Source organism: Eschrichtius robustus, chromosome 18, assembly GCF_028021215.1.
Source record: "Eschrichtius robustus isolate mEscRob2 chromosome 18, mEscRob2.pri, whole genome shotgun sequence".
NCBI classification, from domain to species: domain Eukaryota; kingdom Metazoa; phylum Chordata; class Mammalia; order Artiodactyla; family Eschrichtiidae; genus Eschrichtius; species Eschrichtius robustus.
The window spans coordinates 22,569,593-22,583,644 of NC_090841.1; the positions used below are offsets into that span (position 1 = coordinate 22,569,593).

The 14,052-nt window shown below is 46.3% G+C and overlaps 1 non-coding gene across 1 annotated transcript; it reads left to right on the forward strand.

The window, feature by feature from the left end:
* The first annotated feature begins 3,743 nt into the window (after positions 1–3,743).
* TRNAE-UUC (transfer RNA glutamic acid (anticodon UUC)) lies at positions 3,744–3,815 on the forward strand. Its single transcript has one exon. It is a non-coding gene; the product is annotated as a tRNA-Glu (tRNA).
* The last annotated feature ends 10,237 nt before the right edge of the window (positions 3,816–14,052 follow it).

A 14,052-nucleotide genomic window follows, 5' to 3' on the forward strand; every position in this document is an offset into this window, starting at 1 on the left:
GTCAGCCTTAGATGCATGGGAACAGGAATAGCGGTTCCTTGTGTCAACAAGGAGGCTTTGTGTGTGTATGTGTGTGTGTGTGTGTGTGTGTGTAACTAAAGAAATGCAGCTCACTTACTGGTCTGGCTAAACCTCAAAAATTTGTGTTTTTTCCCTCCTCCCAAGAACACTTTGTTCATGCTGCTGGTTAAAAAGGGGGCAGCTTTCACACAGAAGTACAGCAGGAAGTATTTAAGTTAGATAAAAGGAAGGACTACTTGGCAGAATGAGTGAGTGCAGGACTGGGTTCCCAGGGGGATTATGGAATCTGATTTTTATTCATGGACTTTCCTATTAAATAACTTAAATAACAAGGGTGGCAAGGCATAAGCCTACATCACCATTTTTTAAAGGCCTGTGCTTTGGGACTCAGAGGAAATGAACCCATAGGGCTTTATGGGGCTGAGCTGGCCTTGGAGTTGGGGTCAGATGTGGGAAGAAGAGTGGGGAGGGTACAGAGAGAGGTGGAACAAAGGCATCAGGGCAGGAAAGCATGAGGGGCAAGTGGGACAGAGACAGTAGGGTGACTGGAATGTGGTCTCTGAAGAGGGGGCACGGGAGGATAATATTAACAGGTTATGTGAGGTCTGGATTATGGAAAGCTGGGAGGGCTTGGCCAGGGAATTTAGATTTTACTCAACAGGCAATTAGGAGCCATTTTTTTTTTCAGGTTTTTGAGCAGGAAAGGGAAATGACGGAAATTTTGCTTCAGGGATCATGGTCTTTGAGAGGTTGAAGGAAACTTAGAGTCCTGTAGTTCAGTGTTTCTCAGACTCAAGTGGCATCAGAATCATTTGGTGGTGGTGGGTGTGCTTGTTAAAATTCAGACCCTGCTCCTAGAAGTTCTCATTCAGAAGCTCCAGGTGGGGCTGGGAATCTGCAGTTAAACAAAGGCACTGGTGATCTTGGTGTCACTGGTGTAAGACCTACACTGGGAGGTCACTGCTGGTCTCCTGGGAGACGCTGTCCAAGGGGTCCAAGCAGGGAGGCCTCGGGGGAACTCACAGAGAGCCACTGAGAAAAAGAGTCAGCCCTAAAACACGTTCAGGCCCAGAAAGCAGGACGCTGACTTTTTGTTTTGTTTCTTGGCTGCGTTGGGTCTTCCTTGCTGCACGCGGGCTTTCTCTAGTTGCGGCGAGCAGGGGCTACTCTTTGTTGTGGTGAGCGGGCTTCTCCTTGCAGTGGCTTCTCTTGTTGTGGAGCATGGGCTCTCGGAGCACGGGGTCTAGGCGCGCAGGATTCAGTAGTTGCATCACGCAGGCTCAGTAGTCGCGGCACACCGGCCTAGAGTGCACAGGATTCGGTAGTTGTGGCGCATGTCCTCAGTAGTTCAGGTGTGCGGGCTCTAGGGTGCGCAGGCTTCAGTAGTTGTGGCTCACGGGCTTATTCGCTCCGCGGCATGTGGGATCTTCCCGGACCAAGGCTCGAACCCTTGTTCCCTGCATTGGCAGGCAGATTCTCAACCACTTGCGCCACCAGGGAAGCCCCAGGAAGCTGGCTTTGGACAGTACCGATCCAGTAGCAAGTTTCGGTCCCCCATTTCCTTGCCCTCCCTGAGCTCCAATCTTGGAGGGCCTTGGAGCCCGGAAGGGAGGAAGGCCAAAGAAAGAAATGAGAAGTGGGTCACACCCTCTTTCCTGGACAGCAGACCCTGGCCCCGGGTCCGCTGGTAAATACTGAACCAGCACACCGCTATTCTTTAACCAGCACACCAGCTCTCCAAGGTAAAAAGCCCTGCCTTGGAGTATCTGCCTATTTCCGTGGTGTAAATACTCTCCAGCACGGCCATCTCAGGCTACCCATGTGATGCCACCAAATGCAGGGTTAGGAAGAGAAGCTGAAATTCGATCTGGTGAGCTGGTAGGAGCCTGACCCAGCTCCCCACTGTTCCTAGCCTGAAGTCATGCCCACGATGGGTGGTGGGGGAGAACTATCTATCCAGAAGGAAGACTGAGTTGCTGAACAGTATATTGTCCTGAACTGTGCTTTGTTATTTAAAGTGACCACAGAGCTCTCTGTTACCGCTCAAGTTCTCATGCAGTGACAGGGGAAAAACGGAACCAATTTCAGTTCGGGGATAGTAAGAGACCAAAGGAAAGCTGCATTCTGGTTATAGCCTAAGGATGGCGCCTGTCCAATGTATGGGTTACATGGGGAACTTTTATCTTTAAAACTGGGAAGGTACTTTTAAAAGAGAATTATCACGTGGACATACAAAACTGAAAGGTATACGTGAAATCTCCGCCCTCAGATTGAGAACCGCAGATGTAGGGCAGTCTGTAGTTGATGAGGTTTGTTTTGGAGAGTTTTCTTTACTGTTCCAGAACAGATGCCCCCCGAAGGAAGGCAGCAGCTGTCTCACTGACTGAAAAACAAACAAGTGAAACTGTTCGAGGATGCAAAGATCGCACAGGAAGGACACCCCCCCCCCCCAAAGACGCGCATAAGACCTATACTATGAAGATTAACGGAGCAAACATACTGGAACGTGTCTAACACACAGAGCAGGTTTTCAGTCGGTAGGTTGTGGTTTTCCTTCAGAGGCTTCATGACGTTCCAATGGTGTTGGATTATGTCGACTCCCTCTTCGGGAGCCTCATCCGTGTTCATGTTGATGAATGTCACAATGGAAGCTTTAGAGAGCCTCGGTCAGGGGGAGAGCGGGAACCTTCTAAGACCCTTTGGCCGGTGGGGAGAGACGAGGGAGTAAACGAGAACCAGAACCAGCTTTTAAAGGGGCTCCCACGTGTTCGGCGCTCGCGAAAACAACTTCTGTGTAGTTTAAGCCGCCACGAGGCCACCGGGACCGCAGCTCTCCCACCCCGGCTGCCCGAATAACTGGCTCTTTGTGCTTCCTCATCCACGGGGCCGATTGTAAGGCAGAAACCGTGCCCGGAGAGATGCTGCTTCCAGCCGAGACCGGGCTGGGAAAGCGCGGGGACCTTCCCTCAACCACGCCTCCTGGCAATGAGGGACTTTCTCCGGTTTTTTAAAGTACGTTCACGCACCACCATCGCCTACTTTCGGTGACACGAATCCTGCCTTTTACCGTTCAGTCAACAGAACCTGGACTGTTCCAGGCTTCCAGGCAGCCCTGCCTCCTGTTTCTTGAGAGGAAAGGGAAGGTTTCTGGGGACGGGACGGGGCCTGCGTACGGCCCTGCACAGTGCGGAGGGGAGAGGGACACACCGCGGGCGCTGGGGACACCCGGGCTTGGCGGCCCAGGGGACGCCGCCCGTGCGTTTCCTCAGGCGTGCGGGTCCGCCCGGCTGCACCGAGGCGGGTCTGCTGCGCTGCGAGCGGCTGCCCCGCGGCTGGTCGGCGGCCGCCAGGGACCCGGCGCCCAGCCCACTCCGGCCTCTGTGGAGGCGCTTTTACGTCCTTCCAAAGGAGTGTCAGTCCTTTGGTACTCTGCCCATTTCTTGTGAGAAATTATGAATAATGACTCATCAATCTAGAATCTACACCGGTGTATACGTGGTGTCTAAAAATCAGGAGACTGGATGAGGTCATAAAAGACGCGAACGTGGAAGAAAAAGAGATTCGAGCGCCCTCCTCAACTCGCGGAAGAATAGAGGGCGGGCCGGAAGGCATCCCCGCATGCGCAGAAGCAGGTCTTACAACGGTTGACGGAAGGGGCGGGGGTGGGAGGAAGCTGAGACTCAAGACTTAATTTGCCTAGATTTGGCTTGCTTGTTGTCGTTTCCCACATGGTCTAGCGGTTAGGATTCCTGGTTTTCACCCAGGCGGCCCGGGTTCGACTCCCGGTGTGGGAACGCTGGTCCTTTTGGGACAAAACAAAAGCAATTCAAGCCCCCCATAACTAGCCGGGGGAGACTAGACTAGTGTTTTTAGAAAATGCTGTAACCCCATTTCAGAGCAGCCAGGAGAGATTGAAGCTGGAGAGAATCAGGGTCTACCCTGGAGTGGGCGTCGGCACACAGCCCACCCAAACCCGGTCCGCTGGCAGGAGCAGGAGGAAAGGAAGTAACTCGGAACAGTGCCAAGTTAGCTTTTGAAATAAGTCTTTAAATCTGAGGAGCAGGGAGGCAACCGGTCCCGTGCTAAGATATATGTTTCAGCTGGTTTTTCTCCTTAATTTCTCCTTGTACTGTGACTATGGAACTAATGACCAAAAAGTGCTCTTCTGTGAAAGAAAAAGAAAAGCCATATTGTAGGGCATTATAGGGCTTTTAAGTTGCCTAAAGCCATTCCTTTGAGAAGGACAGCAAGATTTCCAGAGAAGACATATTATTAAGGGCAGAGTAGTTCAGGGTACAATCGATTGTGTTTGTGATTCAAGGAGCTCACTAAACCAGTTATTGCGGGGGGAAGGGGGGGTGGTGAGGGAGGAAAAAAAAAAATTAGGTTATTACAAATATTGAGGAGTGAGGCAATGGCAAAAACAGCACTGTCTTCTCATGCCCTAACATATTTATTTGACACATTCTGTTGAAAAAACTTCAAGAATTCATGATAGGCTCAACAAGCTCTCTAGAGTTAGAAATCTTAGTACTGATGTGTGACGAGACAGTTTCCAACTGTTACCCAAATAAGTGCATCCTCTGCTGTAATCGTTTATCTTGCTTACCTCTCCAACCATCTGCCATTAGGAAAAGTCTCCAGGCATTTAGAAGTCACACCACTTCTTTCCCACTGGTGTTGAACTCTTTGAAGCTTCCCCAGTTTGTTCCCAGACTGCCATTAACCCTGAGCAACGGCTGTGAAAAAGACTTGGCATCCACATGACTTCGTTTGAAATTTGCTCTCTTTTTAAAGTCCTTTGGGATTTTAAGGGACACAAAAATGCCGTCCTTCATGAGAAAAATACTAGGCTAAATATATGCTTATTCAAAATTCCTAAATAAAGAGCTTGGAGGAGAAATTGATCATCAGCAGGTGATCTGCATTTATTGAATCGAGTAGGACAGAATTGATAGGAAAATAAAAAACATAATAAGAAGAAGTAATATTTATTGAGCATGTACTATGAACTAGGATAAATGTTTTACACGCCTTTTTCAGTTTAATCCTTATTTTGTTATCAGATATTATTATTATGTCTGTATCAGCCAGGGGCCCAGTAGGAAACTGATGACATTCTTAACAGAGTTTAATAAAGGGACTATTTAGAGTTTATTTAGGGTCTAGGAAAACAACAAGGAACAATGCAGTCCTCAGGGCTCCTGGGCCTAAAATGGGTAATCGGGGGAGGGTGGCTGAAGGAGAGGGCTGCCACTGAGGGTCTGTGGTTTTTGTTTTTGTTTGTCTTAAAACTTGCTTTCATATGGCAGGTGAGTTCCATTCACATGAAGGCTGTTAAATCTACTCATCCTATGAATCGTTCATTTCCGTAAAATAGACTTGTGGCCTCACGGATTTGACAGAAGCTTCCTTTGGATGCATATGATAATTAAGAGATGCAGAGCATAGTAGATACTTCTATAGACATGTACTTAATGAAAAGAGCTTAAGTTTGTGGGGAGATGGTTGCTTGAGTTATATTTGGCATTTTACAGCCTTGTATTTTTGCAGAACATTTCACAGTAATTTTCATTAATCATCTTCCTAATCAGTCTTTAGCTTCATAGACTATTTGAGCTGCAAATGCCCTCTGCAGTCATTTAATGGAGCTCCTTATTTTACCCATGAAGCATTGGGTCCCAGATTTTGTGCCTCTGATTCCCTAGGACTGGATTTTAGGTTGTGTTCCCCCAAATTGAATCTTTCATGGTGTCCTGGCTGAAACCACTCCCTCCTGCACCACTGGGTGCTGAGAAGATGAATTTTAAAAATTCTGTCGTATCTTGATTTTGGTCAGTGCTCACAGTCAAAACAATTTTCCTGTTTGAAGTTTTGAGTTAAAAAAAAATTTTTTTTTATTCCCCATACAGACATTTCTAGAAAGTGATGATCTTTATTTGGGATATTTGAACTAGTCATAGGTTCTCAGTATGCTTTTATTTTTATATACGGTCATAAGCTTTGGGGGAGTCTGCATAGATATCGCTTTATGCCCACCCACATGGGTATATAGAGTCACATAGATTTGTATGTATGTTCCCTGAGAGATACATGTTGCATGCAAAAGATTTCCTAAATAATTGCAGCATTAACACTTCATATTAATACAGGAAAGGGAAGGCAAATATGAATTTTTTAACTTACCCACGTTGTAGAGCTGAACAACTTGGAAAAACACTTAATACTTGGAAAATCACTGGAACAAATAATCAAAAAATCAATCTGCAAACACCTAGAAGCCCACAGCGTACTGGGTAATCATCCCACATAGCTTTGTGAAAAACAAAGCTGATCAGATGAATCTAATTTCCTTTTGTCACAGAGTGACAGGCATGGTGGATGGGGGAGCAGTCAAGATAATCTATCCTGACCTAAGAAACCTTGGGATTTTGTATTTTGTTGTGTACTCATGAAGAAAATGTAGGCAACACTATGGCTGTCTGGCAGGGATGCATTCAAACCGAAGTTTGGGGCTCAGCTTCACCCAGATAGGCAGCTTACCCTCATTCTATGCAGCAATGACTTTGTCCTCCATCTTTTTTAAAATACATTTATTTATTTATTATTTTTAGCTGTGTTGGGTCTTCGTTTCTGTGCGAGGGCCCCCTCTAGTTGTGGCGAGCGGGGGCCACTCTTCATCGCGGTGCGCGGGCCTCTCACTATCGCGGCCTCTCTTGTTGCGGAGCACAGGCTCCAGACGCGCAAGCTCAGTAATTTGTGGCTCACGGGCCTAGTTGCTCCGCGGCATGTGGGATCTTCCCAGACCAGGGCTCGAACCCGTGTCCCCCGCATCGGCAGGCAGACCCCCCCCAACCACTGCGCCACCAGGGAAGCCCTGTCCTCCATCTTAAGTCTCTTCTGCCTGGATTCCTTTTTTAAAAAAAAGTGTTATTCAGAATCTCTGTGCAAATTACATCATCTCTTTGTTCCTCAGTTTCCTAGACTGTAAAATAGGGGTAATAATTGGACCTACCTTATAAGGTTGTGAAGATTAGATAAGATAATGCATATAAAGTGCTTGGCCCAGTTTGGGGCCAATGGCAATTTGTTGCCATCACCACCATTATCATCATCGTCATCATTATCATGTCTAGCTCCTCTTTCTCTACTTCTAATCACGGTGTTAAATCTGATCATTTCTACCTCTTCAGTGATGCCGAGGTACGTTCTTATCTATTTCCCCCCCGCCACTGTGCTGGGCAGATCATCTGTTCCCTGGACTATTGGCAGTAGTTACCGAACTGGTTTCTCTGACCCCCATCTCACCCATCTTTTCTATCTCACATCCTACTGCCCGTCACAGCGTGGATCTGAGCGTGCTGTCCCCCGGCACCTTCAGGGCTTTGGCCTGCCATGTGCTCCCAACTTACCTTTACAACCTGCTTCTACCGCTTCCCTCCGTGCACCCCAGGTTTCAGTTAATTTCTCACTTTGCCCTGTATCTGGCCTTTGCTCAACTTTTCCTCTACTGAAATGCTCCTGTGTCCTTTCTCTAAATATCTGCATCTTATCCATCCTTTAAGGCTTAATTCAAATGTCCTGTTCTTCACAGAGCATCCCTTACCTCTCCTGCTGGGAAACTCCTGATGGGAATATCTTCTGTTTCCCCTTAGTATCTTGTATACCTCTCTTCTGATACTAATTCCCCTCTAACTTCAGGTCTTAACTTAGATGTCATTTCCTCCAGAAGTCTCTCCTGCCTCTCTGACAGTGGGGGGAGATGCTTTGGTCTGCGTGTTTCTCTCTCACTGCATTTACCGCGCTTGCCATGGCCCCCCGCTGGAGCGCATGCTCCAAGGCCAGTGCCCTGCATGCAGCAAATACTTAATAAACATGTGCTGAGGGAATGTGTGAGCCGGACAAGGAATGTATTGTCTCAAGGAACATCTTAGGTTCCAAGTTACAGAAAGCCACTGGAACTAGTTCAGGCCTGAGAGAGAACGATTGGCTTATGTAACCAAACTGTGGAAAGTGGAGTGGTGTGGCTGGCCTCAGGGACAACCAGAACCAGTGTTCTGTCTCTCTGTCTCTCTGGGTGTCAGATTTATTCTCACCTATTATGGACCAGCTGTTTCCACATGGCAGGGATCTGGGCACCACCAGCTCCATACTTATTTCTCACAGCTCCTCCAACTAAGAGGGAAGGTCTTTCTTCTCTTAGTTTTTGTTGGAAAGTGCTGGGGTGGAACGCGTTCTTGCCTGGGCCCTGTACCCTCTTGATGGTCAATGCACGTAGGGTATTGTGATTGGCAGCCCTCATTAGAACCGCATGGTGGGGAGGAAGGAGGAACAGGGATTAAAATTAAGCCAGAGAAATTAAATAGTGGTGATGGTTGCATAACTTTGTGAGTATACTAAAACCCCCGAATGTAAAAGCCTGGATTTTATGGTATGTGAATTATATCTCAATTTAAAAAAAAAAAGAAAAAAATTAAGCCAGAGATAAAATCTTGCTGGCAAAATAAGCATTTTTATATTCCTTTTATTTGAGCTACTCATTCAGCAAACATTTATAGGCACCGATTATGGGCCAGCACCCATCTAGATTTACATTTTAGTCGGGGAATCTTCCACACACACAAAAACACATGAATAAGGTAAGAAGTTTGGATTTCATTCTAAATGTTATGGGAAAGCTCTGGAGGTTTAAGCATAGAGAGGGTTCCACCGCCAGGATGAGACTCCCTGGATTCGAGGGGCTTTGAGAACCTTCTGGCCAGTTTCTCTGTTTGTGGTCAGAACCAACCACACTTTTATGGGAATATGAAAATGTTTAACAGGTCTTTGAAATGGCTTCCATAACCTCATTTTCAGAATTTGGCAACTTTGTCATAAAATAAAGTTTCCTTGTGGACCAACCTAGATCACATTACACTTTGTTTTCAGCCTATTTGCCTGGAGTTTGCCAAACTGCAAAGTTTGGAGGCACAGCCCTCAAGACTGCCCTCACTTTGGACACCGTCCTTAAGTTTGGGGCATTGCCAAAACCACCCCCAGGTTTGATGATGTGCTGGAAGGACCCACAGAACTCAGTGAAAGCTGTAGTGCTCACAGTTACGGTTTATTATGGGGAAAGGACACAGGCTGCAATCAGCCAAAGGGAGAGACAACACCGGGCAGAGTCTGGGACAACTTTCTGTCATCCTCTCCTCTCTCCCCATGGAGTCAGGATGCATTACCCCACCCCCATCCTGTACTGATGTGTGACAATATGCATGGAGTATTGCCAACCAGGGATGCTCACCTGGGTTTTTACTGGGGCTTCATTATGTAGGCATGATTGATTGCTTGATCACCCACATGGCTGAGCTCATCCTCTAGGCTGCCTGATAACATGTGACCCAAAGCTCCCATCCTAAGTCACATAGTTGGTCTTTCTGGCTTGGCCAGCTCCCACCCTAAAGCTATCCGGTAGGGCCAGACCCTGCCCTAAACAAAGACACTCCTTTCAGGTAGGAGTGTCTTTGATAGATTACTTCCCAGAAGCCAAGGGCAAAGGCCAGACCTCTCTTTGGGCAAGGCCAAATTCTTTACTATGAACCTTTTTTTTTTTTCCAGTTTTCTTCTCAGTGGAAATGAAGGAGACAGGATTGGTTATGGCTGCAAACTGTTTGACAAAACATAGAAAAGTGTTTAGGGCAGCAGCTTATGATGGCTCTGACTTCTTTCCCACCTTTTTTCCAGACTTCCTAAGGGGAAGTTTTAAAAAGAAGGGTGAGGAGGGGCTATGGAGATTAGCAGTTTTCTCTGAGACCTACATTTTTCTAGCTGGCCGTCCCACGGCATGCTCTCATCTTAAAATGGAAACAGGGGACCCTAGAGGAGTGTTTGATGCTAAGGAACTCTGTCTCATCAGAACCACAGTGAGTCTGAGGCGTGTCACCTGCATTAGGATTTCCACGGGGAGCTCAAATGCAAAATTGCCGAATCGCGTGCAGAAAATGGAGGCCTGTCAGGATTTTGTCTGGATCTTGCAGCGTCTGACGGTGGACCTGGGGAGTTCACCTTATTATTATCAGGGAACCTCATGCCCCACCCTCAGTGAGTTTTAGCTCTGTTGATCCAACACCTGCAGCAGTCTGATTGCATCGCCTTTGACCCTGACTCAGTCCTGTATAAACCTAGCAAGTCTATTTGCCAAAGGCAAAGAACCCCATCATCTATTTCTTGCCTCTGGGTACCTCTGGTGAGTCCTGTTTTCCATTCTAAGCTCTAATACAGGAGATTGGGGAGGGAGGGGGAGGGTACAGAGGAAGGCAGGACATTTTGTAAGCATCAAATATGTGCACTGAGTCTGCGGTGGGAACAGTGAACTTGCCAGTTATCAGAAGCTGGAGTAATTTTCCATAACCCGTGCTCATTAATGTCCTGATTGGGGTTAATGGATTCAAGGGAGGCGGGGAGAGTGGTGCACTAAGGGAAGTAAAGGAGGAATAATCAGAATTTGGCAACAGCTCAGCGGTGGGGTGTGAAGGGAAGGGATGATTTGTTGACAACCCCAAGATGATAAGCATCCCCAGAGAGAGAAGTGGGGCAGAGAGAATGAGATTTGTCTCCTCTGACAACTTTGAGGCACTGCTGGGACATCTAAATAGAGCAAATGAAGAGCGCAGGCAATCCAGGCTGGAATACCTGTGAAAGCACACGTCTCTGGGGCAATTGTCATTTTCAGGCAAATAAGAGGGTTTTCTAACTGAATGGTGCCTGGCTATTGCAATCAGTGGTGTGGTGGAGAGACTGTGTGCTTGGGAAGATGTGAGAGATTCTGTCGCGTATCGAGCCTGTAGTGACAGACACACGCTTTTGTACATAAACCTCTAGCCCTGCAGTGACACATCTCAAGAGCACCAAATGTGCCCTGCGCAGCTCCGAGGGCCTCCAGTTCCACTGCAGTCATCATAGATTTTGATAATTTTCTGGCAGATGGCAGAAAATTATCTGCCATCTTGTAAAGGGTCTTGAGAAAGGTGTGACTTTTCCCAATTTGAGCAAAGATACTGTATAAGCTTTCAGGGGCTCTGGGGTGCTTGTTAGTCTTTTTTTTTTTTTTTTATTAATAAGTCTTGGTTAATAAAGCCTGCAAAATTTCTAGTCCCTTCTGATCTTGTTACATTATGTGAAGACTCAGTCGAAGACCCTGAGCTACTAATTATTTTATTTTATAAATTGGGCACTTTAACGTTGGCACATTGTTTCTTGCATATGTTTTGTGTGTGATTGCGGGACACACTGGAAAGCTGGGTTGGTAAGAATTTCACGGAAAACTGTTTAGCATGTAATAGACATCCAGAACCCTAAGCATGTTTCTTCCTTTTATCTAGTTATTATACTTTCAGAAATCTACATCAAGGGAAGAATCAGAGAAGAGCAAAGATATAGATTGATGAACAAGGATGCTTTTTTCCTTACAGCATCATCTATCATTAAAAAATAGTTGAAATGCTAAAAAGGTCCTGTAATAGGAGAATGAATGAACAAATGGTCCATCCATATGGCGGAATATTGTAGAGCCGATTATTTACAGCCAAGATTATCTAATGACGCAGAAAAAAGCAGAATCCCTAACTCTATGTATAGTTTGAGTCCAACTTTGTATAGAAGACAATACACACATACCTAAAAACAGGAAGGAGATATACCAAAAAGTTAACAGTGGCTATTTCTGGGTGGTACAGTTACATTTAATCTTTTTCCTTGTACTTATTTCAAGTTTCCAAATTATTTTTGACACGAGTATAGTCAGGAACTTCCCCCCCCGCCCAAGTAAATCCATATAGCTTGGGAGTTTGGGTTGAGTGCTATGAGATGCCCTATAGCGTGCTCTCAGCTACCCGCGGCACGAGGGCATTTCAGAGCCATCCAACCTTTCGTGAGCCTCTATGTGGTGCTCTCACCCTTTAGACATGGGTTCTGGGCTGACCCTTGCAGTGGGCAGGGTTGACACGGAAGGGGCAAGGCTCCAGGCCCACTAACCTCCTATTCATGCCCTCATCCAGGGTGATGTGGCTGGTCCATCTTTTCATCGGAAAACAAAACCTGGATGCCCTGGGTCTTGCACAGGAAATGCCATTTTAGCCGTAAGTGACATTCTTTTAGTGAACCAAGACTGTCTGTGAACCGTTCACTGAAAGCTCTTCTCTAGCATTTAAAGACTTTGTAAGCGCACAACCTAGATCCCATTAGTCTTCTCCATCTGGTAACTTTCCTCTTGTCAGAGTGCTTCCTTTCCTTATTGCTGTTTTGCAAATGAAAATCAGAGTGGCTTTAAAAAAAATTTTTTTTAGTTGGAGTTTTGATCTGCTGGGTGTGGAAATCCCTGAGAGATTTCTCACAATGAGATTCTATATCAAGAATCACAATAATTTGAATTCTTATTTGAGGGTTAGCAGAAACAACAGGTCCTTTAACAAGCTGGGAAGAGGCCAGTGTCAGCTATGACAAATAATATAGTAAAAAGAGAAAATAGAATTCATTCCTATTAGGCTCAGCAATAATAAAAGCATAATAACTTGGATATTTAGAGAGCGCTCTCTAACTTTTAAACATGGTCTTCTGAGGACGTGGTATAAATGTACATAGACATATGTATGTAGAAAGTCATTCTGCTTTCAAGAAAGTTAGACACCCCCCCGCAAGAGTTCATAAATCTCCAGTCTCCAATGACTCTTTTTTTTTAAAATAAATTTATTTTATTTATTTTTATTTTTGGCTGCATTGGGTCTTCGTTGCTGCGCGCGGAGGCTGCTCTTCGTTGCAGTGCACGGGCTTCTCATTGCAGTGGCTTCTCTTGTTGCGGAGCACAGGCTCTAGGCGCACGGGCTTCAGTAGTTGTGGCGCACGGGCTTCAGTAGTTGTGGTGCACGGGCTTCAGTAGTTGTGGTGCACGGGCTTATTTGCTCCGTGGCGTGTGGGATCTTCGCGGACCAGGGCTCGAACCCGTGTCCCCTGCATTGGCAGGCAGATTCTTAACCACTGCACCACCAGGGAAGCCCTCCAATGACTCTTGTCCTCAGGTTGAGTCCCCCAAAGGGCAGAGACCTGTAGGAAGGGGGACATAGCGAGTGTGATTACAGCTCTCGGGTAAACGACCATTAAAATTTAAATGTTTTGCAGCTTCTTGTGAGTGTACAATTATTTCAAAATAGAAAGTTAAAAGAAATTAAGTGAGAATGAGAAACATTAGGAGCCTAAGCACTGTAGCTTCATTATAATAACTTTTGCCACCATCCCTAGGAGCACGATGTAAAAGTGAAGTTAGATGCTGGTGAGTTGGGGGTAACGGGCTTGGGAGTAGCGGGTACAGGGGATATAGAGAGACTAGAAGAGACAACCTAGGGTTCCACTGTTCTACCACTGCTACTGGACAGAGGAAGCAGCAGTTGTATTTCTGTGAATATTTTGGGAGGGAGTGTGATGGGGGAGAGGGGCAAGGCTGAAGTTGGTTGTGCGGGGGTTTTTTGTTTTGCTTTGTTTTGGTTGGGTTGTTTAATTTTAGATGACTAGGTGTAGATATGCGTCCCTGGCATTGCTGTTGAATTCCAGTGTAGACACCCGAGGTCCTCTGTCCTTTCCTTCACCACCAACTGATTGCTTGGTCCGCCCAGGGCTGAGTCAGGTCAAACAAGTTCAACAATTTCTGGAGATGTTCTGAGGGATCAAGTGTACAGCCAATGCAAGATTCTTTTTTAAGGTGGTATCATGGATTCATTCTCCAACTTCTGCTTAGGCCACAAGCCACTGGTGAATAAAATGATCTCAGTGACCAGATGCAGTGTACATGGGGCAATATTCCTTCACTGGTTCTGTTTGCCTGGTCGCTGAAGCTAGAGCCAACCTTCTCTGGCGAGATTCCCAACTGGCCCCCCCAAGTATTTTTTTTTTTTTTGCTCCAAATTTTAAAAAGCCAGCAGGTCTGGTCAAAGAACGCTGGCTGCTTCCATGAGCTTTTTTGAGCACAAAAACTGATTCCATGCAGTTAGCGGTTGCCCA